Genomic DNA, 24,625 nt, shown 5'->3' with positions numbered 1-24,625 from the left:
CGGCATCATCCTCCACAACACCGTCAGTCTCTAACACATGCTGATGAATCACAGCTATGGCAGCTCCCAACATGTACATTTTAAAAGTTCCCCATGTGTTTACACCTATGGCGCAGTGTTTGGGAATGCACAGGTGTGTGTTGGGTGCTTTCACACTTTATACTATTGTGCTGTGAACACTGATGATGTCATAGGGTGTGTATGTACGATCATAGCTACAGGGTATCTTATGTGTTTTACTGCCGGAACTACTATTGTGGTGCCTTTGGTGTTGTATTACATTTGCCTGCCGTGGATTACTCTTGACCTTCCCTTTACATTTCTGCACGTTGCACCTACCATTTTCTGGCGTGCATCCTGCAGCCTACTTTCATTTGTACGTTCCTGGACCTGGCATATCTTGCGTTATGTGTGCTACTGCTGGTCTGCTGTCGGTTTGCTTTGCTCTGCTGTGTCAGGTCTCCTATCTTTGCAATCCAATACCTCCCCTCCTTTCTTTGCATTCCAATGCCTCCCCTATCTTGTTTTGCAGGTTTCTGCAAGCAGACTTGTCAGCTGCCATCGATTGGCCATCGTGGGTTGATTGGTGTTGATTGCTCATTAGTACTCCAATTACCCTACTTCCGCATTTCCTTCTTTTCTTCCCATGACCTTCCTGTCTGTGCTATTGTTTTTGGCACATGTGTCTGATTACTGGGTTTCGGGCACGTTTTTATCCCCGTACACATGCACTTTTGGGCACCATGTGTGCTCTCAGCTAAACGATTCTATACCTTCCTCCCCACCCCTGTACTGCAGCTTTGCTTAGCAACAGACAGGCCAGATTTACATTGCTCCAATGTGCTTACTGCTACGGTGGTACACCCCTCTGCTGATGTCATGTATCTCCTCTGAGCCACTCCTCGGTGTTATACCACTGCGCCGTATGGTACAACCTTCATCCGGCGGGACATTTGCAATTCAGTATTATCTGCCTCATTTGCATGGCATTGACTACTAATTCATAGTTACCACGCCGAACACTATCGCAGGCCCTTAGCAACCCTTGCACCTTGGTTGTGGTGTTCCATGCCTACCATTGTGTATTATGCTGTAAACCTGATTTCTATTACGTTACGATTTTATGACATTTTTATATTATTTCTTTATGTTACAGCTTCCGCACACATGCCCTGCGGTTGTGCTGTGCATTACTGTGGACATGACATTAAATGTTGTTACTTACGTGTTGTGCATCTTTTCTTATGCCATTGGCTGTGTATTTCGCCATTGGCATATGTTAACATTGTGATACCTGGGTCTGGCCCTCTTCCATAGCTCTGATGTTCTGTTTGGGAAAATGTAAACCATGTTTTTTGGTTTACATTTCCGTGGGCTTACGCTATGCCTGCACCACTTCATGAATCACTATATGCCTTCATTTGCATGGTGCGACACTGCACATGGGGTGATTAGCATACCTAAGCCGGGGGCTGCACAGTTCTGGTGTATGCTGGTAATGCACATGGAATTGGATCGTACCTGAATCGCTCGATGGCCATATTTGGTATTATACCGCCTACGCTATGCCTGCGCCTGGCGCAAGCTTCATGAATCCCGGGGTAAGTGTTTTTCTGTGATGTCAGAATTGTATTACTGATTTATTTTAAGTATTTCTCTGTAAACTCTGAACTCTCTTGACTAGCATTGACTGTGTAGTAGAAAGTATTGTCTTGTGGTTTTAATTATTTATTATTAAATATTTTAAAACCTTTTAACTGTGGCTGGTTTGTGTAGAGATAAGTTAAGCTCTAGAGTACATTGCATATTTATAGTGATTACTGTACAAAGCCACTCTAATAAGCCTTGACTGATTAGTCACACTTACCAATTGGATAATAATATTGCACAGTAATAATTGGGCACCCTTTTAAGGGCCTTTGGGGTAGGTGATAATATTAGCTGTGTGGTGGCAGTAATTACTACTGTATAGTCAGGGTAAAAGGGGCACAGCTGGAGAACCTGTGCCAGCCATCCCTAAGAGTGTCTGTGTGGTTGTATAAACTTATCTCAAAGTGTGTGTATCAGCTACTTGAGCAGGGACACAAAGCACTGGTTGGACAGAGAGGGTGCTGGAGATTTTAACTTGCCCAGCTAGGCTGAGATCTAGACCCTATAGCTGTGCCAGCCGGGAGTCTTATTGGGGAACCGAGGAACAAGGGAGTGACCAGCCCCAGACTGACTGTGATCTGTGTGTGCTCTAGCCCCAGACTGACTGTGATCTGTGTGTGCTCTTAAAGGAAATTGCACTCTACTGTGTGTATTTGTTATCCTTTCCTCATATATGAGATGCCCTCTCTGGTGTTAGTGGTGAGGATTGAGGCTCCTTGATTACTGGGCCAGGGCACGGGCATCACAGGGTCTAATGAGTGTCGAGTAGAGGGGAACAATGACCTCCTTTTTCCTGGATGAGAACCATTTTGTGATGAGGTGTGCCACATAGAAGGATGAAGACTGCCCTTAAAAGTAGTCAAGGTAGTAATTTGTTTGACCTGTAGTGGCAACTTATTCCATAGACTAGCAATACATTGAAACTGGAAACCTATCCTGCCAGAGAGTCTTGTTTATTTGTTGGTATAAAATTCTATTCCCAAGTGTAAATATTTGTACAGCTACTGATTTTGTGAAGAAACAGAATGACAAATATGATCGGGCCTTTCATGGTTTAAAAAATGAGACATATGTCACCTCAGAGCAGCTGTCAGGGTAATGAGTTTAAGTAGCATTTTGCAAATCTATAAGGGACGTTGAGTGACTTATGGCCTTTATCTTTCTTGCTTAAAATTATTTTTTACTTTTCTGGACCAGCTAGAAGCATTTCCGGATTATGATGGAAACATGATGATTGACTAAGCTAGAGTTGCCCATGTAGGTAGTGAAGTCTGTTATTACCATATCTGTCTGAAGAAGCATGCTGTTTTTGATGCATGAAATGAGAACAGCTTTTCCGCAGAATGTTACTACAAAGCATTTTTGTTTGCATTTAGCTTGAGACCATTTTGATACACCAGTTACTTATTTTTCCTCGCCCTTTCTGGAGCTGTATAGTATCGGGGTATGAGCAGATAAGAGCTTCCAACTTGCAGTGATCAGCCAACTTGCCCAAACACATTTCTGTTGTAGTATTACCAATGCCTACAAAAAATGGTAAAGTGGAGATGGTCCAGCACTGGTTATCTGTGGTTCCTCACTAGTTTCAATTTTACATTCATTGAGAATACCAGCAATTTTCAAAACTTAGAGCTTTTGGATAGCCATTTTATGATACAAGGGACAGCACAGGGCATAATGTTGCATTTATCTAGTTTTTCAGTAACACCAGTATGGGGACAGTGTGAGCAGCAGCATCAACTGAATGACCACTGTCTACACCTTTGCTATCTTTTCCAGTAATAACATGGGTCTGCAAATGGGCTGCTCTTACGTAGAGGAATCATAGTGGCTGCTCTCCAGACTTTAAAAAGAAACACTGTGGATAGTTTAAAGTCAAACAGTTTATGTAGAGCTCAAATACTGCATACTTGGCACTGATTATAACCCAGTCTAGTATATTGTTTGGTGCCATTGAGTTATGTATGTTACCCTTTACCAGGGATCCTAAAACTTGTTCTGACGTGATTTCAGGGAGAACTAAATTTTCAGGGGTAATGGAAGTCAATAATGTGCACAGGGTGGGGTACAGTAGCACTAAATGTTTCTGCTAAAGTATCGGTATACCATTGAGATCAGAATGTGTGATATTGCTATAGATAAACTCAGTCTATTATTGAGCAGTATTCCTTCATTTTCTGGCCTTCCTTCTTTTATTTACCTTACAATTGATACTCAGGAATGCACAGACAGGCTAGCAGTACCTTGGCAGGGGAGTGGAGACCGAAGATAAACTAATCTGTTCCCAAACCTTCTTATCTTCATTCCAGAAACAGCTAAAATTATTAGTCATTCCATTCTTGTGTATAACATAGAACATTGTCAATAAATAAATAGATAAAAACTGTCTGTTCAATTATCTGTTTATCTTTGAAAAGGCCTCCTTCAAGAATGTGTGCTATTTAGTAACAACCAGCTCCTGTTGATCTTTTTAAAGTACACCAATAAATACATTGTGGTCTACTGAGAATAAACATTGTATAGTTCATCATCTGTGGCAGTACACAAAAGCAAGGAAATTATACACAAAGTATTCATTTACTATAGTTAATAGCATCATGAATCTTGCTCATTTTAACAGAGTGGAGTGAGAGGTCTACTGGTAAAACCATACTGAAAAAAATGTCTTCTGTCATTATCAAAACAACACTTTCTTATGAAATGTCAAGGATAGAAGAAATATGTTTTGAACACTGCATTTCTGAAAATGACCTTGATGAAATTCTGGGAAATAAGCAAGTCACCACTAAAAAAAGTTTCCGGCTAGTAAGTGTCCAGCTTCTTATATTTGGATATTCAAAGTTGAAAAGCATCCGGTTCAGCATAAATGCAAGTCATAAGCTGTGAAATTGATAAATCACTGTAACGAGTTGAAAAATAATCTAAACCATACAGTTCTGCAAGAATTCCCAGTTGGCTGCATTCTATTTAAATTGTAACTAGTTCAAAGGCAATGTCTTAATATTTTTAAAATGTAAGTATTCATTTTGAAACAGCTTTCATGTTTTAGCATTACTGTGGTTGAAATATAACAATCATAAAGATTATAAGGCAGTTTGGATACTGTTACCTATTTTAAAGGAATTTTTCCAGGTGAATATTGTATTAGTTATAAAGTTTCTTAAACCACATTTGGGGTATTTGGGATCCATATATTTATTTTCAAACCTGAAACTATTATAACATCTTTTCACAATCGTTAAACCAATAGTTATCGAGTAACTTCGTTATGATAGCTCTATCATAGAAATATGAACTAGTTCTTGCAAAATAAATTATAAAATAATGTCATAATAACAGCTATATAACAGAACTATAAACTAATTCTTAAAAAAAAAAAACTGTTTTAGGAGGAAAATTTTGCAGTGAATTTTCATCTAGCACTATAATACAAAATAGCATTCCAGTTGGTAATGCACAAAGTAATGTTAATGATATCCCCCAAACGACAGGAAACTGCTGTAAAACAGAGTGATAGCTGATGGCGCATTTTTTTCTAAATGGCATTTAGCTTGCAATCCTTCAGAAGCAGAATATTTTGACACTCGCTTGCTGTAAATTCTCCCATGCAAAAATGGTCAATGAATTAGACACCCAAAAAAACATCTTGTAAGGAAGATATATAACCGTTTATATCAAAGAAATGTTTATGTTACAAGACACATTCTTTAACAGCTACACTAAGTGCTGTTGTTGTGTACGTGATGGTGCGCACCACCGACACAACAGAGCCTCAAAACAAAGGGAAACAGTGAAATTTGTTAATGAAAGCATAGATAACTGAATTGCCTGCTAATTAACCAATCCAACATGGGGAAGCTATTCAGGAAGCTATGACACATTCGTGTACAGTCAGTGCTCACTTTTGCTCTAAATTCCAAGTCTCTTTGGAATACAGGTACAATTACAGTTACAAAAGAAAAATGATAAGTGGAGTTGCTGCTGCCATTACCCTGTATGCACAACAGTCTTTAAATCAAGACACGGCTGCTGCTTGACCTTGGACAAAAAGAAAAAATGTGTTTTCACCTGGTTAGACTTATGATGGTCTGCATGACACAAAAATTGTAGACTGATACAGGGTGGACAGGGAAATAGTAGAGAAACTATGCATCCTCTGCCAGCCCCAACGTAGGTCCCAGGGAAATCATGAAGAACCAACCCAAGTGGAAACAATGACGTGTAACGTCATGTATACTAGCTACTGATACTTTCCAGAGAACCACAGAGAATTTATTAGAGGTTTCACAGGCATCAGCTTGTAGAATTTTGTGTCAGTTTTCAAATGCAATGCTACGACATGCAAGTGAACACATGTTTTCCATGCAACCCAGAGGAAGTAGCAAGAGCAATGCAGGAGTTTTATGTAATAGAGCAATTCCCAGAAGTTTTAGGGGCCATAGATTACACACACAGAAATAAAAACATCACCCAGTGAACTGGGAAAGAGGTAAAGTAACAGGAAATTACAGCATTCTTTAAACTGTCAGGTTGTCTGCAATGCCCAAGGAATCATCTACAGTGTGTGTGCATGTAACTCAGGCAGTTTTCATGACTCATACATATAGCACACCTGTGATCTGTACACAAGGTTTGATAGGGGTGACTTTCCACAAAGGCATTTACTGAACATGCAAATTATACACTGGAGCCCTGGCTCTTGTATAATTTGAAACCCTTGCTCAAGCTAGGAATATCATATAACATGTGTTTGAATTGCTCAGCTCAAAGGTCTGGTGTCCAGACACACCAGGAAATATATACTTTGATTCATTTCATGTTCCTTTCAACTGGTACCCAAGACAATGTTTGTAGTTTTTTTTTTTTTATTATTGCCTTCTTCATTTTTGTACCATTTAGTATGCAATCAAGTTTCATGGCTGAGAGAAAAAAAAGTAAAAATTAATTGGGCTTGCCTTCAGTAGCACAAAGACGACTGCCCTAGCCTTGTGGATGTCAACACTCTGGATAGTACTTAATGAATAAATACCTCATCTCTGATAACTAGCTCCGTGGCACAAGATATAAGCAAAGTAAATTGAGAGAAATAAGACGTGATCTGGGTTTAAATCCAGTTAATTACTGATTTTACAGAAGAGAGGTCTAAATATATATTTACACACATTTGTTTAAATCACTGTGTTGTTGTATAAAAGTCAAATACTCTCAGTATTGCTAAAAGCATTTGAGCCTTTTTCTGTACACTTTCATATTATTTGTCATTAATGATAAGTTTGATAATGTGATCCATAAAGTACAATTCTGATGTTGCAAGGAGATGTGAGAAGGATAAATGCCAGCTGAATGCATTTTTTTCTCAGGTCATTGCTAGATTTCTCCATTGACTGAATTCATTTTCCTGTCAGCTTTTTTCTCTCTCATATATTTTTTTGTAATGCATCTTGTATTCGCACTCCACTCGACAACCCGCAAACATGGTTCAGTGCCTAAGAAAAAAAGTGAAACATTCAATTTAGGTCACCATTTGTAGTGCAAACATCACCTGTACCCTTGTGTTAGTGATCTGGAAAGTACATAGTAGAGAAATTCCACCTGTCACATACCTATCTGTATGTCAATGCGAATAAACAAACTAAATACAAAAGTGCTCCAGAGAACAAGAACTGCAAAACGGAACCCAATACTCAAACGTGTACTAGTTTAATAAGATGAAGCGCTTTTCGTCACCTTTCATAAGGTAACTTCCTCAGATTACATTAATCTAAAACAACAAGCTTTAAATACTGAAACACCAGTCACGTGATCATGTCTAACTGGTGCACTGATATTTCAAAAACATAGTGCTTGTAATACAACTTAAAAACAAAGTTCAAATAAACTTTTGAACACATCCAAAATAAGATATCACTATTGTTATATTTGAACTTGTTATTGTTAAAATTACTCCACTACTAGTCCAACAAAAATGTTAAACCAATCACTTAGAGTTGAAAGTATAGAAATGTGTAGCAGTAAAAATAACTACTAAAATTAAAAACATCACCTAAAATGTAAAAAGTTGTTACTTTGTTACAGTTTTCACTTTCTTTCTAAACTTTTGAGTTTTAATAAACAAGATAAGTTACAATGATCGTTTAGCCCTGGAGTGACAAAAGCATTTGTTCTAAATTGCCATGATAGTTCTCTTTCTTCCAGCAATAGGTTATAAGGACCACCTCGAATGTTAGATTGAATTTGATCTATCACCTTAAAGGCGAATTTATGCCCTGGGTGTGACGTACTGTGCCTAGCAAGGGCATTTTCTTTTTTACCTGTGTTGATAGCATAGATGTGTTCATATATTCTCTCCTTTAGTCTACTCTCAGTTTTCCCAATGTAAAATGCTTTACATAAAGAACACAGAGCAACGTAGACTACCATTTTAGAATTACAATTTCCATTATAATTTATTTGGTATTTTGTGTCATTGATATTGACTACTCTACCGGTGGAGATAAATTTACACATACTACAAGCACCACAGGTAGACATGCCTGTAAGCTTATTTAGCCTCCTGTCACTTGGAGATTCTAATAGGGCTTTTAGACTTCTTCCTCTCCTGAAAATAATTTTTGGGAGGTCTTCAAAAATTTCCATTAGTGCTTTGTCATACCTAATGAGTTCCCAATTTTTGTATAGTTCTAATCAACTTACTGTCAGCACTAAATTGAGTTATAAAGCTACATTCAAATCCAATGACTTGTCATGGATTAGAAATTCTGTCATGATTGACTGTGTCATGATTGAGGTTATAGGATCTAGGTTCGACTATATCTGAACTTTCTTTGTTGTGTAAAATAGGTCTAATAAATCCATTGAGTCTTTTCTGGTACACTTCATCAATTAAATTTTCTATCAAAGACACTGGGTAACCTCTCTGTTGAAACATCTCTGCAAGTATGTTACATTCATCTATAAAGTCGTGGTCACACGACATCATCCTGGCTGCTCTTATCAATTGGCCCTTGACAACCTTGACAATGGACCTCTTTTGTGCTAGCGGATGTGAACTTGAAAAATGTAGACATGCATTACAGTACGTTTCCTTTCTATAAATCTTCGAAGTGTATCGATTGTTAGCTACATCTTTAGCCAGCCACACATCAAGATATTCTATACAAGAAACTTGAAAGTTAAATGTAAATTTAAGGAAACTAGTGGTACTGTTAAAATATTCAAGCAAAGAGTTTGCTAAATCTGAATTGCCCTCAAACACAATGAAGATGTCGTCCAGAAAACGTGTGTAAAATTTAATACTAGGCATATGGACGACGTTATTAAAAACATGTTTTTTTCTCCCAGTATGCCATCACAACGTTGGCAAAACTTGCATCACAGAGGGAACCCATGGCTACCCCCTGTTTTTGCAAGAAAAGGTCATTTTCGAAGGAAAAGTAATTGTTGGTCAAAATGATGTCTAACAATACTTGCACTAAATATATTTCTTGACTGGAAGCTCTTTTACCATGTAAAAATTAACTGACCCATTCCATACCCTCTGAATGTGGAATTGATGTGTATAACTCTTTTACATCAATGGTCAGAAAGTTGTTGTGTACATCAAACTGTAACTCATTAATGTTATGTAAAAACACCCAAGAGTCTTTACAAACTTGGGTTTCACTTGCTAAATATTTTTTCAAAATACTGTCCACCACTTTGGCACATGGATATGTGATGGATCCACGGCCATCTATAAGTGGTCTAAAAAGTGGATTGATTGAATCTTTGTGTATTTTAGGAACTGCAAATAAAATCGGAACTTTCTGCCATAATGTGGTCATATAATTGTATAGGTTAATGTCGATTTTTGCTTCTATGAACAAGTCATTGATGTAGCCTTTTATTCGCTGTTGGACTAGTAGTGGAGTCATTTTAACAATAACAAGTTCAAATATAACAATAGTGATATCTTATTTTGGATGTGTTCAAAAGTTTATTTGAACTTTGTTTTTAAGTTGTATTACAAGCACTACGTTTTTGAAATATCAATGATACCGGACATGATCACGTGTCCGGTATTTCAGTATTTAAAGCTTGTTATTTTAGATGAATGTAATCTGAGAAAGTTAATTTATGAAAGGTGATGAAAAGCACTTCATCTTATTAAACTAGTACACATTTTGAGTATTGAGTAGCGTTTTGCAGTTCTTGTTCTCTGGAGCACTTTTGTATTTAGTTTGTTTATTCGCATTGACTTGTAGTTCGTCTTTGGTGTCCATGGCTTCTGGAATGCTCAGCGGTTCGAACAGTTCGGTATTGTTCAATCCTACTCAAACTCAATTGGAATTACTGAATCTTACGGCACTTATTAATGCCTTATCCCAATGAGTGGAGGATCTTGCAGTACGGTTAGATGGTATGGAATGGGTCAGTTTATTTTTACATGGTAAAAGAGCTTCCAGTCAAGAAATATATTTAGTGCAAGTATTGTTAGACATCATTTTGACCAACAATTACTTTTCCTTTCAAAATGACCTTTTCTTGCAAAAGCAGGGGGTAGCCATGGGTTCCCCCTGTGGTGCAAGTTTTGCCAACATTGTGATGGCATGCTGGAGAAAAAACATGTTTTTAATAACATCACCCATATGCCTTGTATTAAATTTTACACACGTTTTCTGGATGATATCTTCATTGTGTTTAAGGCCAATTCAGATTTAACAAACTCTTTGCTTGAATATTTTAACAGTACCACTAGTTTCCTTAAATTTACATTTAACTTTCAAGTTTCTTGTATATAATATCTTGACGTGTGGCTCGCTAAAGATGTAGCTAACAATTGATACAATTCGAAGATTTATAGAAAGGAAACGTACTGTAATGCATTTCTACATTTTTGAAGTTCACATCCACTAGCACAAAAGAGGTCCATTGCCAAGGGTCAATTAATAAGAGCAGCCAGGATGGTGTCGTGTGACCACGACTTTATAGATGAATGTAACATACTTGCAGAGATGTTTCAACAGAGAGGTTACCCAGTGTCTTTGATAGAAAATTTAATTGATGAAGTGTACCAGAAAAGACTCAATGGATTTATTAGACCTATTTTACACAATGAAGAAAGTTCAGATATAGTTGAACCTAGATCCTATAACCTCAATCATGACACAGTCAATCATGACAGAATTTCTAATCCACGACAAGTCATTGGATTTGAATGTAGCTTTATAACTCAATTTAGTGCTGACAGTAAGTTGATTAGAACTATACTGTACAAAAATTGGGAACTCATTAGGTATGACAAAGCACTAATGGAAATTTTTGAAGACCTCCCAAAAATTATTTTCAGGAGAGGAAGAAGTCTAAAAGCCCTATTAGAATCTCCAAGTGACAGGAGGCTAACTAAGCTTACAGGCATGTCTACCTGTGGTGCTTGTAGTATGTGTAAATTTATCTCCACTGGTAGAGTAGTCAATATCAATGACACAAAATACCAAATAAAACATAATGGAAATTGTAATTCTAAAATGGTAGTCTACGTTGCTCTGTGTTCTTTATGTAAAGCATTTTACATTGGGAAAACTGAGCATAGACTAAAGGAGACGATATATGAACACATCTATGCCATCAACACAGGTAAAAAGGAAAAAAATGCCCTTGCTAGACACAGTACGTCACACCCAGGGCATAAATACGCCTTTAAGGTGATAGATCAAATTCAGTCTAACATTCGAAGTGGTCCTTATAACCTATTGCTGGAAGAAAGAGAACTATCATGGCAATTTAGAACGAATGCTTTTGTCACTCCAGGGCTAAACGATCATTGTAACATATCTTGTTTATTAAAACTCAAAAGTTTAGAAAGAAAGTGAAAACTGTAACAAATTAACAACTTTTTACATTTTAGGTGTTGTTTTTAATTGTAGTAGTTATTTTTACTGCTACACATTTATATACTTTCAACTGTAAGAGATTGGTTTAACATTTTTGTTGGACTAGTAGTGGTGTCATTTTAACAATAACAAGTTCAAATATAACAATAGTGATATCTTATTTTGGATGTGCTCAAAAGTTTATTTGAACTTTGTTTTAAGTTGTATTACAAGCACTATGTTTTTGAAATATCAATGCACTGGTTAGACATGATCACGTGTCCGGTATTTCAGTATTTAAAGCTTGTTGTTTTAGATGAAAGTAATCTGTGGAGGTTACCTTATGAAAGGTGACGAAAAGCGCTTCATCTTATTAAACTAGTACATGTTTGAGTATTAGGTTCCGTTTTGCAGTTCTTGTTCTCTGGATCACTTTTGTACATACCTATCTGTATGGCACAAGGGATAAGTGCAGGGAGTTTAAATAAAGAAGATGGGTATCCAGCTAACAGATTATTTTAAAAAGGTTGTCAGAATTCCATTTCACACAGCATTCTGATTAGAAATGGAAACCTAAATACAAATGAGGATGATAAACATGTTTACTAGGAGCAATGTATCAATAATGCTTGCATAACTAAACTTTTCAATTTAGCATACATCATTAATGCTTCACATATTGCCCCAAAATAATGTGTGCAAAATCTGTTACGCATAACAACGAGGATATTTAATTTCAAATGTGCTTTTATATGTCTAATGCTCACAATAGTTTTAATGTTATCATCATGATACATGACATATCCTAACCATGTGTTTAGGTCTGTTTGTCTTGTGAAGTATGTATGCAACATACTCCAACCTGTTTTACTCAGCTCATGCAACTGCATCCATCTGAAATATATTTTCCAACAGAAATACTGCCTTTTACAGAGGAATGCCTTTCCAGGTCTACTTAAAGTCACATACCTACAGGCCTCTCTGATCTTCATCTCCATTCATTGTGAAATTAACATATCACTAATTACTATGCTTAAAAAGAAGTTCTTCTGTGGCAATAAGAATTAATAATCTAAGATTTAGTTTTTGCATTTTTTATCCCATGTTCTGATTCCCAGTTGGTAAGACACAGTTTTAAAAGTATGAAAGTTCCAACATCAAAGTATGTCACAGTTCATTTCATTTATCCTTCAAAACACTTAAGGATCACAAGCCAAACCATAAAGTATTTCATTGCTGGACATTGGAACATGTATCAACAGGCTGAGCATCACATATGGCAAATCTCACTGCCATGTTTCACACCTTTATTGATATTTTGTGTAAGTACTGCCAATGTGTCTGCCATGGAATTCATATGCTTGTAACTGTGCATATGCAGATGGCAAGACTGCACATCCTTGTGTACAAGCCATCATAAGTGAAATCTAAATTGGATATCGAGTTCAAATATAAATTGTTAGCTTGATTTCTGCAGACATTGCTGGTGATGAAGAGGATTGTGCTAAATTTAGAGCAAAAAGATGGGGAGTTGAGGAGTCCAGGATTCTGAGGAGTCCAGTATTTCTGTGGCACTTCTTGTGAAGCACTGCAACACTAGACTGCAGCAGGGGGATTATACCAGGTCTTAGTATAAGGCTGAGGCTTAGGATGACATTACATGCACCACTGGGGAACAATGTCATTACCAGTATAGTGACCCAAAAAGTGCAAGCAGGGCCTTCTAAGCTAATGGGAGAATGAATTTAAGAATGCAAGCACTTCTCAGTTGTGTAAGTATACTGATACATCAAAATTCAATGATATACTATGCATTAGACACCCAAGACAGTTATTCATTATATTTTCTTATGTACTTTTTTTCTTTTTCTCTACTCTATTGCACAGATGTAGAGGAAATAGCAGCAAAGCACGAGGTGCACCAGGAAAAAATAACTCACCTCAGAGAAGCAAGGGATAAGTATGCCTCTGATCCAAATGCAAGCCAGATAAGTATTTTCAGCCACTCACTCTATAGCATCTTGAGCAGCCATACTTCAACCTTGATATCAAGCATGCATGGCTTCTACAGAGGCTCTTGCTATTTTCATTAGACAATAAGAACACCAGCTTAACTGTGTGTGTGGGTTCAATACCCAGAACCAGCAATTAGGTTTTATCACAGGGTAGAATTTCTAAAATATTAACAACAATGATGAATCTCATTAACAATTCAGTTATGGTAAGTGCAGTTACTACATGTGAATGCATATATCCTGTACAGCATAGTGAAATAAAGGCTGCTATCATAGCAGCTGAAATTAATTTTATGACACATTATTCCCCTCCACAAAGGTGGCCTACAAACCGTCCCGGTGAATTACAGACCCATTAGCTTAACCATCCTTATCTGTAAGGTCATGGAATGTATCAAAATGGACCTCATAAATAAAGACATAGGCAATCTTCAAACCCTGGATCCAACCCAATTATGCTTTGTCAAAGGCAGATTCTGCCTGTTAAATCTGTTGGATTCCTTCAAAAATGTGACCAGGGCCATTAACGAGGGCAAATCTGTGCACACTGCATACCTACACTTGGCTAAGGCTTTTGACAAAATCCCACACTCAGCCATTACCAAGAAACTTAGTAAACTGAATGTAAACCCCTTTGTTGTAACATGGGGTGCCATCTAGCTCAGAAACCAAACACACACACACACACACACACACACACACACACACACACACACACACACACACACACACACACACACACACACATACACTATCAAAGTTGGTGTTTCCACATCAACCAGTAGACCTGTCACCAGTGGGGTGGATGGTCAGTACTGGACCCCCTACTGCTTGGTATATACTTCTCAGAAGTTCAGGTTAAAACTAAAGGGTTGTGGATGACCAAGTTTGTGGATGACTGCAAACTGAGTGCAATTATTGAATACCCAAATGATGTCAGTATACTCCAGCAGGGTCTTCTGCAGACAAGCAACTTGTGTCTTAATCATATTCTCAAACTGAATGCAAAGAAATGCACCATCATCCCCTTTGGCACAGACAGTGTCCCTTCACACTATCAAATCAACAGCAATACCCTAAGTACCCATGAAGTGGTAAGGGATCTGGGTTCACAAATTGACTGCAACCTTAACTTCGACCACCATTTGTCTACTGTAGTAAAGAAGGCTTTCTACTTACCACACTTGATTAGTAAAGGCATCACCTTGACAGAAATGGAGGTTATAACCCCTCTATACTCGGCACTAATCCGGCCCATAACTAAGTATAATGTCCCATTCGGCATGCACCTGCAGCAATTGTAAAGACCTCAGAGCTTTCTAACAAAGAAGATTAAGGAACTTCAGCATGTGCCTTGCACAGACCAACTAAAGTCCCTGTCACTATACTCTGTATTGTATAGACTTCTTAGGGGAGACTTATGCCTTGCTTACAGAGCAATCTGAGACCCAAACCTAATGAATTTTCTCTATATCTGTAAATCAAATGGAACTAGAGCTACCTACTCCAGGGACCTAAATATGGCCTGTAACTTAAATAGAACATGCTTGAGGGACAGATTTGTCTACCAACAACTGCCTCGTCTTTGGAATAGGCTACCAATTCATGTGAAACAGAGCACCTTTATGACACTGTTCAAGAGGAACCTGGATGAGTTGATGGGGCACCATAAATTCTTACTGGGGATAGTACCTACAATCCCACCTTGACATAGGCAGTCATTACTAAATGCAATCTTGGGTATTCACTAGCATTTCTATGGTACTACATTGGGATAAAATGGCTAGGCTTGAAATGACCTTCGTGTCAATAGCCTAGTAATCTCCTATGATCCTATGAACCAATGAACTGTCATCCAACATCAGTGTATTGAATTTTAACTGTAGCAGTGTTTCTACAATGAAGTGGTGATGTCATCCCTCCAAGATGATATATGGCCCCCTTGTAGTCAGACTTCTACTGTGGTGCATGCATTTAATGCAATGAACTGTAGATTATGTAACTAGATAGGCAAGATGCTCAAATCTCCCTGTGGTGAACTTGTCTGTAGGGCTGTAAAGTCAGGTGTCTATAACTTCCAGAACAGCTGAAATCAATTCACATCCCTTGGGTAAACCTTTAGACAGGTAGATGAGTCACCCATCCCCTCTTCCGATTTTTCAGAAACAACATTTTCTCTGCAACATACTGATGAGGTCATTCTTTCTAGAGTGCACTGTCACACTTTAAAAGTCAAACTTCTCCTTTGGCACTAGAAATTCTATGCAACGTGTAACTAGATCAGTGATGGCGATCCTTTAGGGCTCAGTATGTCAAAACTGTGGAAAACGCCTATCCTGACTGAGCTGGCATGTCACCCACCCCCCCGAACAAAAGAGAAACAATTCTTTACACATCAATTTATTTAAAACAAATACAGTCCAGTCATGTGTGCTGCTGTGTATTATATAAATGCAAAATAAAAATCAATGACTAACTGCAGAGAAAATCATATCCGCACCGATAATGTTACTTAAAATAGGGCACCACAAATTATCCCACTTTTAAGAGTAATTTTGAATTGAACTGAGACAAAATATGGAACGCATTGCATTTGATTTGATTACCATCAATTAATGACTTTTTTGTTGCTAAGTTTTAATAGATAAGTGCATGATCACATATTTCTGGTATTTTTGTCCATTCAGTTTCTTTGGCAACTCGGGTGTTGGTGAATACTGGTGTGTCACCCAAAACATCGTGGTGTGTCACCTTTGACACAAGTGTCATGGGTTCACCTTCTCTGAACTAGATGATCAGGAGGTTCAAACAGTGATTACTTTTTAACATTACGTGAGTGAGACTGCAAATGGATTCAGAAATGGATTTAGAACTGTTTTACACCCATCACATTTACAACCCTGGATGGCAGTAAAAGTTATTTTACCACACACATCTCCTTGGCAATACACTGTTGATGTCATCCCTTCATGGATGCTGTATGCCTCATTTGTACTCTGAATTTTCCCAGGGAACTAGCTGCTGATACTGTGATCTATAGATTGTGTAGCTAAATAGGTAGGCAGCTCAAGTCCGTCCATGCTTAAATAGTGTGAATATGATTAATTTCAAGTACATGTGGCTACTTCACAACCACCATTATGTACACTTCCACCTATCAGATGTATTTCAGTAGCACAATGGAAACTAGTAAATTCCAGCATCCCCAGGGAAAAGGCATTTTAGGAAATACAATGATTGTATAATGCTTACATAACAGCAGTATCTCACAGTTGTAGTACACCTTCTTCTGTGGTACGTGACTTTTATACTATGCTTTGTAGATTGTGTACCTACATAGGTAGACATTTTGAGGCCAGCTTTGAGTGTATCATTCACCCTCATACTGTGTAAACTACTTTTCAAATACATGTATGTTGTGTTATTGTGCCTTTTGACCACTTTTTAGCATAAATGTACAGGTAATAAGCAATGGTGACATCATCCATTCAACTGTGCACTATCACAGTTGAACAGCAACATGTCTTGTGGCATTTGTTATTCAGGCACTGACCTCTATCTCATGATCTTAAATAGGTAATTCAAATCCAGCAAATAATGCTCAGACTGTGGTGTGTCAGTCTATGAATCAAAAATGCTTACTACAAAGCAGAAACATTCTGAGATAAGAATTATTCATTTCATTAAACCTTTATAAATGCCAGGGCATGTGCATATAGTTTTATATATGTTAGTTATATTAGCTGTATAATTATATAGTTACTATAAGATGAATTTATCACATTTAGTATAGCTGAATGTGCGTGTGCATTTTGTTTAAACTAAAAAATTGTGTCATTCTACCAGTCCCATAACAATGAGAAGCACAAATACCTACTCACAAATGGAATCAAACTGATAACAAAGCTTGTTTTTTTTTCACATATTGTACTTATTTGACTTCCTGCACTTTTAAAAAGTTGTTTTTTGTTTAAATAATTTAACTGTTGTAGGCTACACACTAAAGTGTGATAGCCTTTTCTGATCATTTGTAGTCGTTTAAAACTGTTTAATTGTATGTTTTACTGTTTTTGCCTTATCTTTTCAAAAAAACAAAAAAAAAACATAGAACAAATCCTTGCTTCCCACCTTTCTAAGCTAGTATAATCCAGTTTTCAGGCTAGTGTTGAATTCAGGGCTGTGATACTAGTTTCTGAGTTGCCCATACCTTACTTGGATAGAAGGAAGTTTCTCTGTTCACCTGTGAGAGAGGGGAGCTTTGAGCAACCTGTCTGTCCCTGGAGGAGTGGTTCCAGCCCAGAAGTTAGTAGTTTATTGGCAACTTTGGGATAATTTCTCTCTCTTTTATTTCCCTACTATAAAAACTGCATTTGCACGGTTTTGCGTGCCGGGTAGTGCCGGTTAGCTATGGTTAAATTATTCCAGGCTCCATTAAGTCTCCTCTTCAGTTTTTCCCTTGAAACTAGTCTAACTCTCAACCTAAGCACTCAAAAAGCATCTTACAGCCCGCACTTGCTCAGACCTAATAGCAAGCACTAATATACCCTGACACTGATTGCCCAGCAGGGCAAGGCTCTTTATTCACCCCTCACCAACCAAGCGACTGAGCAGCTCACCCTAGTATTCAGGCATGACTAAAGGGCAACTTCAGGTGCACTCTCCAGTCCAGCTGGTGAATCTGGGTATCCTGAGGCAATGTTACAACTGCCTCATGTACAAAGACAACCCTCTCCTCCTACCACAAAACACTAACATATGCGAGAGATACAATTATACAGCCTAACTGGAAGCTAAGCTGTCTCCACCCAAGACTGGAACAGACAGTCAAGAGGAGAAGGTTAACACTTGCACCACAACTCCAGCTGCACACAGGCCTACTAAAACAGCACTGGCAAAAAATACACATAAATACACAAAATCATACTCTGAGGCTCTAAATAAAAACCTGCAAAAGCATCAGAGACCTCCAAAGCAGACACCCAAACAACCTGCACTTCCTGTCACAAACCAGACAACACATAAAACACAAAATCAGTGTGCCGCACAATCACAGCCCTTAAGGCAAAATAACATACCTAACGCACTAGTAATAGGTGACTCTATAGTCAGGCACACTGACGTCCCACTTACTAGGCTGGACAAACAGAAGGTTACTGTTAGCTGCCTGTCGGGAGCCAGAATCTGCCACATAACACAAGCACTCAAGTCACTCCAGACCAAGTACAGATATGACTCTGTCATTGTTCATGTTGGTGTGAATGACCTAAGACGTACCTCCCTGGACTATATGAAAAGAGACATGGAAGAACTCTCTGATCATGTAGCCCAGGCTGGTATGACCCTGACCCTGAGTAGCATCCTGCCCTCACCGAGAAAGATACCTCAGTATAAAGAAAAAATGATCAATTTCAACAATTGGCTAAGCTTTTGGTGTCATTCAAAGGGGATCCAGTGTCTGTCAGCCTGGGACGACATGCCAGACAAGCCACGTTGCTTTGCAAGAGACAGCTTGCACCTCTTACCCCCTAGGCTTTCTAATACTGTCCAAGGCTCTTGCTGCCCCCATAGTGCCTTTTTTAGGCAAGGCTCAAAAGTCAAACCCACCTCCATAAACAGCACAATTAACAAAAAACTGAGGGTTATGCTACTCAACACCAGGAGTTTAAATCTCAAAATGCATGTGTTCGAAGCACTCCTCAATATGGAGAACGTCAACATCTGTGCAGTAACTGAAACCTGGTTCAAGGCTCCAGAGATCACCCCAGCACTACCGGGCTACAACTCATACCACACATTTCGGCCACAGAACATGGACCGAAACACAAAAGGAGGGGGTGTATCCATAGTCATCAAGGATACCTACACCTCCAGGTTAGTGGCGCAGCATGATACCTCTGAGATCATCCATGTGGAACTAACACTGGGCAAATCTGCAATGCAAATTGTGGCCTGCTACAGATCACCCTCCATGACCCAAGACCACCACTCCACCTTTCTGGAGACACTGGAAAACATGAAGGTCCTACCAAACACCCTGATATTGGGCAATTTCAATTACCCTACGATTCACTGGGAAAAGTACTCGAGTACAAATTCCCATGCCCAGCGCTTTCTGGAATTCATCAACTCAAACACCCTGGATCAGCTGGTAAACTCCCCTACCAGAGGTGAAAACATATTGGACCTGGTCATCACCAACATGGGCAATAGGTGTTCCACACCAGAAGTCAACCCGTCACTGGTTATATCAGTCCATAAACTAATCATTCTGGATGTCCACACTCCACCACCACCCCCAACTAAAGAAACCACAGTAAAAAACTTTTCCAAACCAAACTTCACCTTACTTAAGACAGAGGTGGTAAGTTTCACAGCCCCCACCCTAAAGGATAATGCTGCCCAAGATGCAGAAACCTTTACAAATGCACTCTATGAGCACCTACAAGGATGCATGGATCGTGCCATCCCTAGCAAAACCAAGACTCACTCCTCTAAGAGAAGGAAAACAGTTTGGTGGACCCCTGCAATAAACAGGCTATACAACAGAAGGAGGAAACTAGTTCAGAAAAAAAGCAAATACCAAGAAGGAAAGACATCCCTGATCAGTATCAGTAAGAAACTGAGGTCCCTCATGAAATCATGCAAGGCTAACTTCGAAAGAAAAATAGCCAAGGATTCAAAAGATAACCACAAAGCCTTCTTTAGCTATGTTAAGAATCTAAGTGGCAACTCACAGATATGCACTGAACTAGTGCAAAATAGCACAAAATATACTGAACCTACTGATATTGCCAACATCCTGGCAGATAGATTCAGTGCAAACATCACCCCCCTCTCACCTCCAAAAGGGCCCACAACAATACCAGAAAAGTGTAGTGTCCCAAAAATCACAGATGCCCAAATGAAAACAGCCCTTTCAAAAGTCAAAATCACAGTGTCAATGGGACCAGATGGTGTCCCAGGCTGCGTCTTGCATGAACTACAGAACAAACTAACCCCCCCCACCTAAACACTCTGTTCACCCTCAGCCTCTCCATAGGCTACATGCCCATAGAATGGTGCACAGCAACGGTTATTCCTTTCCACAAAGGAGGGGCCACAACTGACCCTGGTAACTATTGCCCCATCAGCCTCACTAGCCTGGTCTGCAAGGCTATGGAACGCATCATCATGGAACTCATTAACAAAGACATTGAGAACCTCCAAACACTTGACCCAACCCAGTTCAGCTTTGTTAAGGGCAGATCATGTCTACTAAACCTGGTGAACTTCTTCGAGACAGTCACCAAGGCCATAGATGAGGGAAAGGTGGTTCACACAGCCTACCTTGAGCTTTCGACACCATTCCCCACTCAGGTATTACAGAAAAACTCACCAGCCTGAACATAAACCCCTACGTCACGAGATGGGTTACCAACTGGCTTACAGACAGAACTCACACGGCAAGAATAGCGGGCTCCAGGTCCGACTCTAAACCAGTCACAAGTGGTGTCCTGCAAAGCTCGGTCCTGGAACGCCTACTGTTCAGCATATACTTCTCAGACGTACAGGTAAACACAGGAGGACTATGGCTAACCAAGTTTGCCGATAACTGCAAACTCTGAGCCATAATTGACTCTCTGGCTGACACAGACATCCTCCAAAAGGGCCTTAATGAGACAGACACCTGGTGTCAAAGTCATGGCCTCAAGCTAAATGCCAAAAAATGCATAGTCATCCTATTTGGGAAAAACAAAACACCCACAAATAACCACATAGGTGGAAGCCCCCTTAATACAGAAGAAGTAATAAGAGATTTGGGGACCAAGGTAGATAGTAATCTCTCCTCTGACAATCATATTGCCAAAGTAGTTAGGACATCCTTCTATGTGGCCCATCTAATTACTAAAGGGTTCGTATCTAGAAATAAAGAGGTTATACTGCCCCTCTACTCATCACTCATTAGACTCATCATAGAGTACAATGCCCCATTTGGGATGTACCTCACAAGACACTTCCAACAGTTGGAAAGACCACAAATGTAGCTCACCAAGAGAATTACTGGTCTAAAACATATGTCCTATGCAGCCCGACTGAAAAAACTCCGGCTGTACTCAGTGGCATATCGCTTACTCAGAAGTGATCTCTGCCTGACTTACAAAGCCATGTCCAACTCAGAATTGATGGACATGCTCCACCTAAAGAAATCCAAGTCACTGCGAGCCATGCGCTCTAGTGAGCAAAACCTCACCACAACAATAAATAGAACATGCTGGAGGGATAGATTCCTGTCACAGAGACTCCTCGTGCTTTGGAAAAAATTCCAAATTACATCAGGCAGAGCCCCTCACTAACACTTTTCAAGAGAAACCTTGACGAGTGGATGGGTAACAGAAAATACAACCCTGGGATCACTTCATTGGCTCTGCTTGATAGAGGATCAGTTAATTAATCAATGGGGTGGTTTACGCTGACACACTCTGGCTAGGCTTATAAATTCCTTTGAGCAGATAGCCTAGTACCTACCTATGAACCTATGAATCTATATGACTTTTATACAACCATATGCTGCAAAATAAAAGTGACTGCCATAGCCCTAAACCAATGATAAAGAAAAAAGGATGTCTGTTCTAGAACAACTTTTCATTTTCACTTTCATTTTAAGGCAGTATACCTTTCTATTCACTTCATAGGTTCATAGGCTCATAGGTAGGTACTAGGTTATCAGCCCAAGGTCCTAAGTAAGCCTAGCCAACAAGGTTCCCTGGCTTACGCCACCCAAGAAAGTTATTTTCCTGTGCTCCTGTCGAGCAGAGGCACAGAAGTGATCCCTGGGGTGTATTTCCTATTTCCCATCCACTCATCAAGATTTTCTTGATGAGTACTAATGAGGAACTTTGCTTAACATAGATGGGTAGTTTGTTCCAGAATATAGGAAGTCTCTGTGATGGGAATCTATCCCTCCAGCATGTCCTGTTTATTGTGGTGACAAGGTTTAAGTCCCTAGAGTGTGTATCTCGGAGGGATTGGGATTTCTTTAGGTGTAGCATGTCCAACAGCATAGCTTTATATGTTAGGCAGAGATCACCTCGGAGTAAGTGATATGCAACAGAGAAAAGCTGGAGTTTTTTAAAATGGTCAGTGTAGGGCATCTGTTTGAGGCTAGTAATCCTCTTTATGAGGTACTTCTGTTGCCTTTTCCTCTGCCCACAGATAAGGTTATCACCAGTAACATTAACAACAGCTTTTCAAAGCTTTTCTTAATCTGAGAAAATACAAAATTAAAGTCTCAAAAATGGTTTCATTCTGCATGGAACATTTAGTTCAATTTGTCAAAATTTCTAGTTTACAAAAATCATATTAGAGTAATTTTCTCCTAACACTGCAGAGGTGCAAATGCAGGTAGCATTCATGTGGCCAGTTCCACCTTTCTCCAACCTGCTGAAAGTCTCTACCCTGAGTACCAATGCTTCTCAAGACAAAGGTGGGGTTTTATCAAATATCTCAGTCCATCTCTGAGCTGCCTGCCTCCATCTATGTTATACTCTCCTACACTCCAAAAGCATATGAATCATACTTGTGTCTTCAGCTCCATATCTCCAACATTTCAAATTAAATATTCCTCTATGTCATGCTATTTTATTTAGTGTGTTATATCACAAATAAACTTTCAGTTTTACATAAGGATCAAAATAAGGAAGCAGTTTAGATAATGATTATTTCCATTTGTCCTGTTGTAATTCCAGCTCTTCAAACGTTTGAGCACACATTACGTTTTTCTTACACCAGAATCTCTAGGGTCTAAACGAAGACATGAAAAAATCACCAAGCAGCAGAGAATAGTATTGCTGGAAATTAATTCATCCTCAATTCTTGGTGAATACCTCCACAAGGTGGAGCCTATTTTTACAAAATCTCATCAAGATGACACTGATATCTATTTTATACAGCATACATCATGGACAGAAATAGGTTAAAAATAAAAAAAGATGGCTGAGTGCATATAACCCATAATAAAAAAATGCCCAATCCCGTTAGATACACTGCTGCCAGAACTGGAAAAAATGACAGTGTTTAATCCTCAAGACACAAAAATATTCCAACAATGGTGCTTGGCTAGGCTTGGGATGGATGGCACCCTGTTGTATAATGAAGTAGTAATCCACAAAAATCACAAAAACTGACAGGCCAAAAAGAGCCATAAAGAAGACAGAACGGACTATTGAGGATAAGAAATAAATTATGTATTGTTACTATTATGCAAGAAGCCTAGAATTTCCAGATAGAAGATATTCAAAAAGATTAAGAGAGAAATCACAGGAAGAAAAATACTTGCATAAGAAAAACTGTTAAAAGCTTCAAATGTAAATTTGTGTTTGTTAATACAACAGATCCACGAACAACATTACTACAGACGAAGAAACATTACACTTTTTGGAAAAAGAAGTGACTGAAAAAGTATGAAAATATAAATAACAAAACTTAGAGATTTTTGAAAGGTATAAAAAAGAAATATGGACATGGGGAAGAAAGAGACATCTGATACGGTGCAATATTTATGCAAAGGAAAAAGTCAAACTAATCAGCTCCGAAGAAATTTGAAGAGAGATACAGGCAAAGGCACCCAGATATGGAAAATTTCACAATACAAAAAATAAGATCACAAATGGGGAACATAGAACAGAAGATTAGGAAAGTAGAAGATAAACAAATTGAAGCTGAAGTTATGGAATACCTGCAAAGTAAAGGGTTTAGTGTTGAAAATCCAACTCTGTTAATATCACAGCATGATGGAACAATGAGTTCTCAGTTAATGAGCAACAAGTGGAATGGGAAGCATCAGATCAGTTGCCACATGATAGTACCCTGGAGTCTACAGTAGGAAACCAGTAAAAAATTTAGTTAGAGTTGCACAGCAAGCAAAGGAGTAGGAGATAGTGGCAAATCTGATGCAGTCAATGTTGTGGAGTGATAGGCCAGTGAGTTCCAATATGAAAGAGCAACAGATGATGCAGGATGATTTGAAGAGAATATGTCTCAGGAATATGTTTTAGAACTTTCTGTAGAATGTCATCAGGAAATGGAGAACAAAGAATGTGCCTTTAGCTAATAGGAAAATGATCCAAGAGC

This window comes from Protopterus annectens, chromosome 6.part0, assembly GCF_019279795.1.
Source record: "Protopterus annectens isolate FY-2018-M chromosome 6.part0, PAN1.0, whole genome shotgun sequence".
Classification (NCBI taxonomy): domain Eukaryota; kingdom Metazoa; phylum Chordata; order Ceratodontiformes; family Protopteridae; genus Protopterus; species Protopterus annectens.
The sequence above is the reverse complement of the archived record's forward strand: the minus strand, read 5'-3'. Positions refer to the sequence as shown.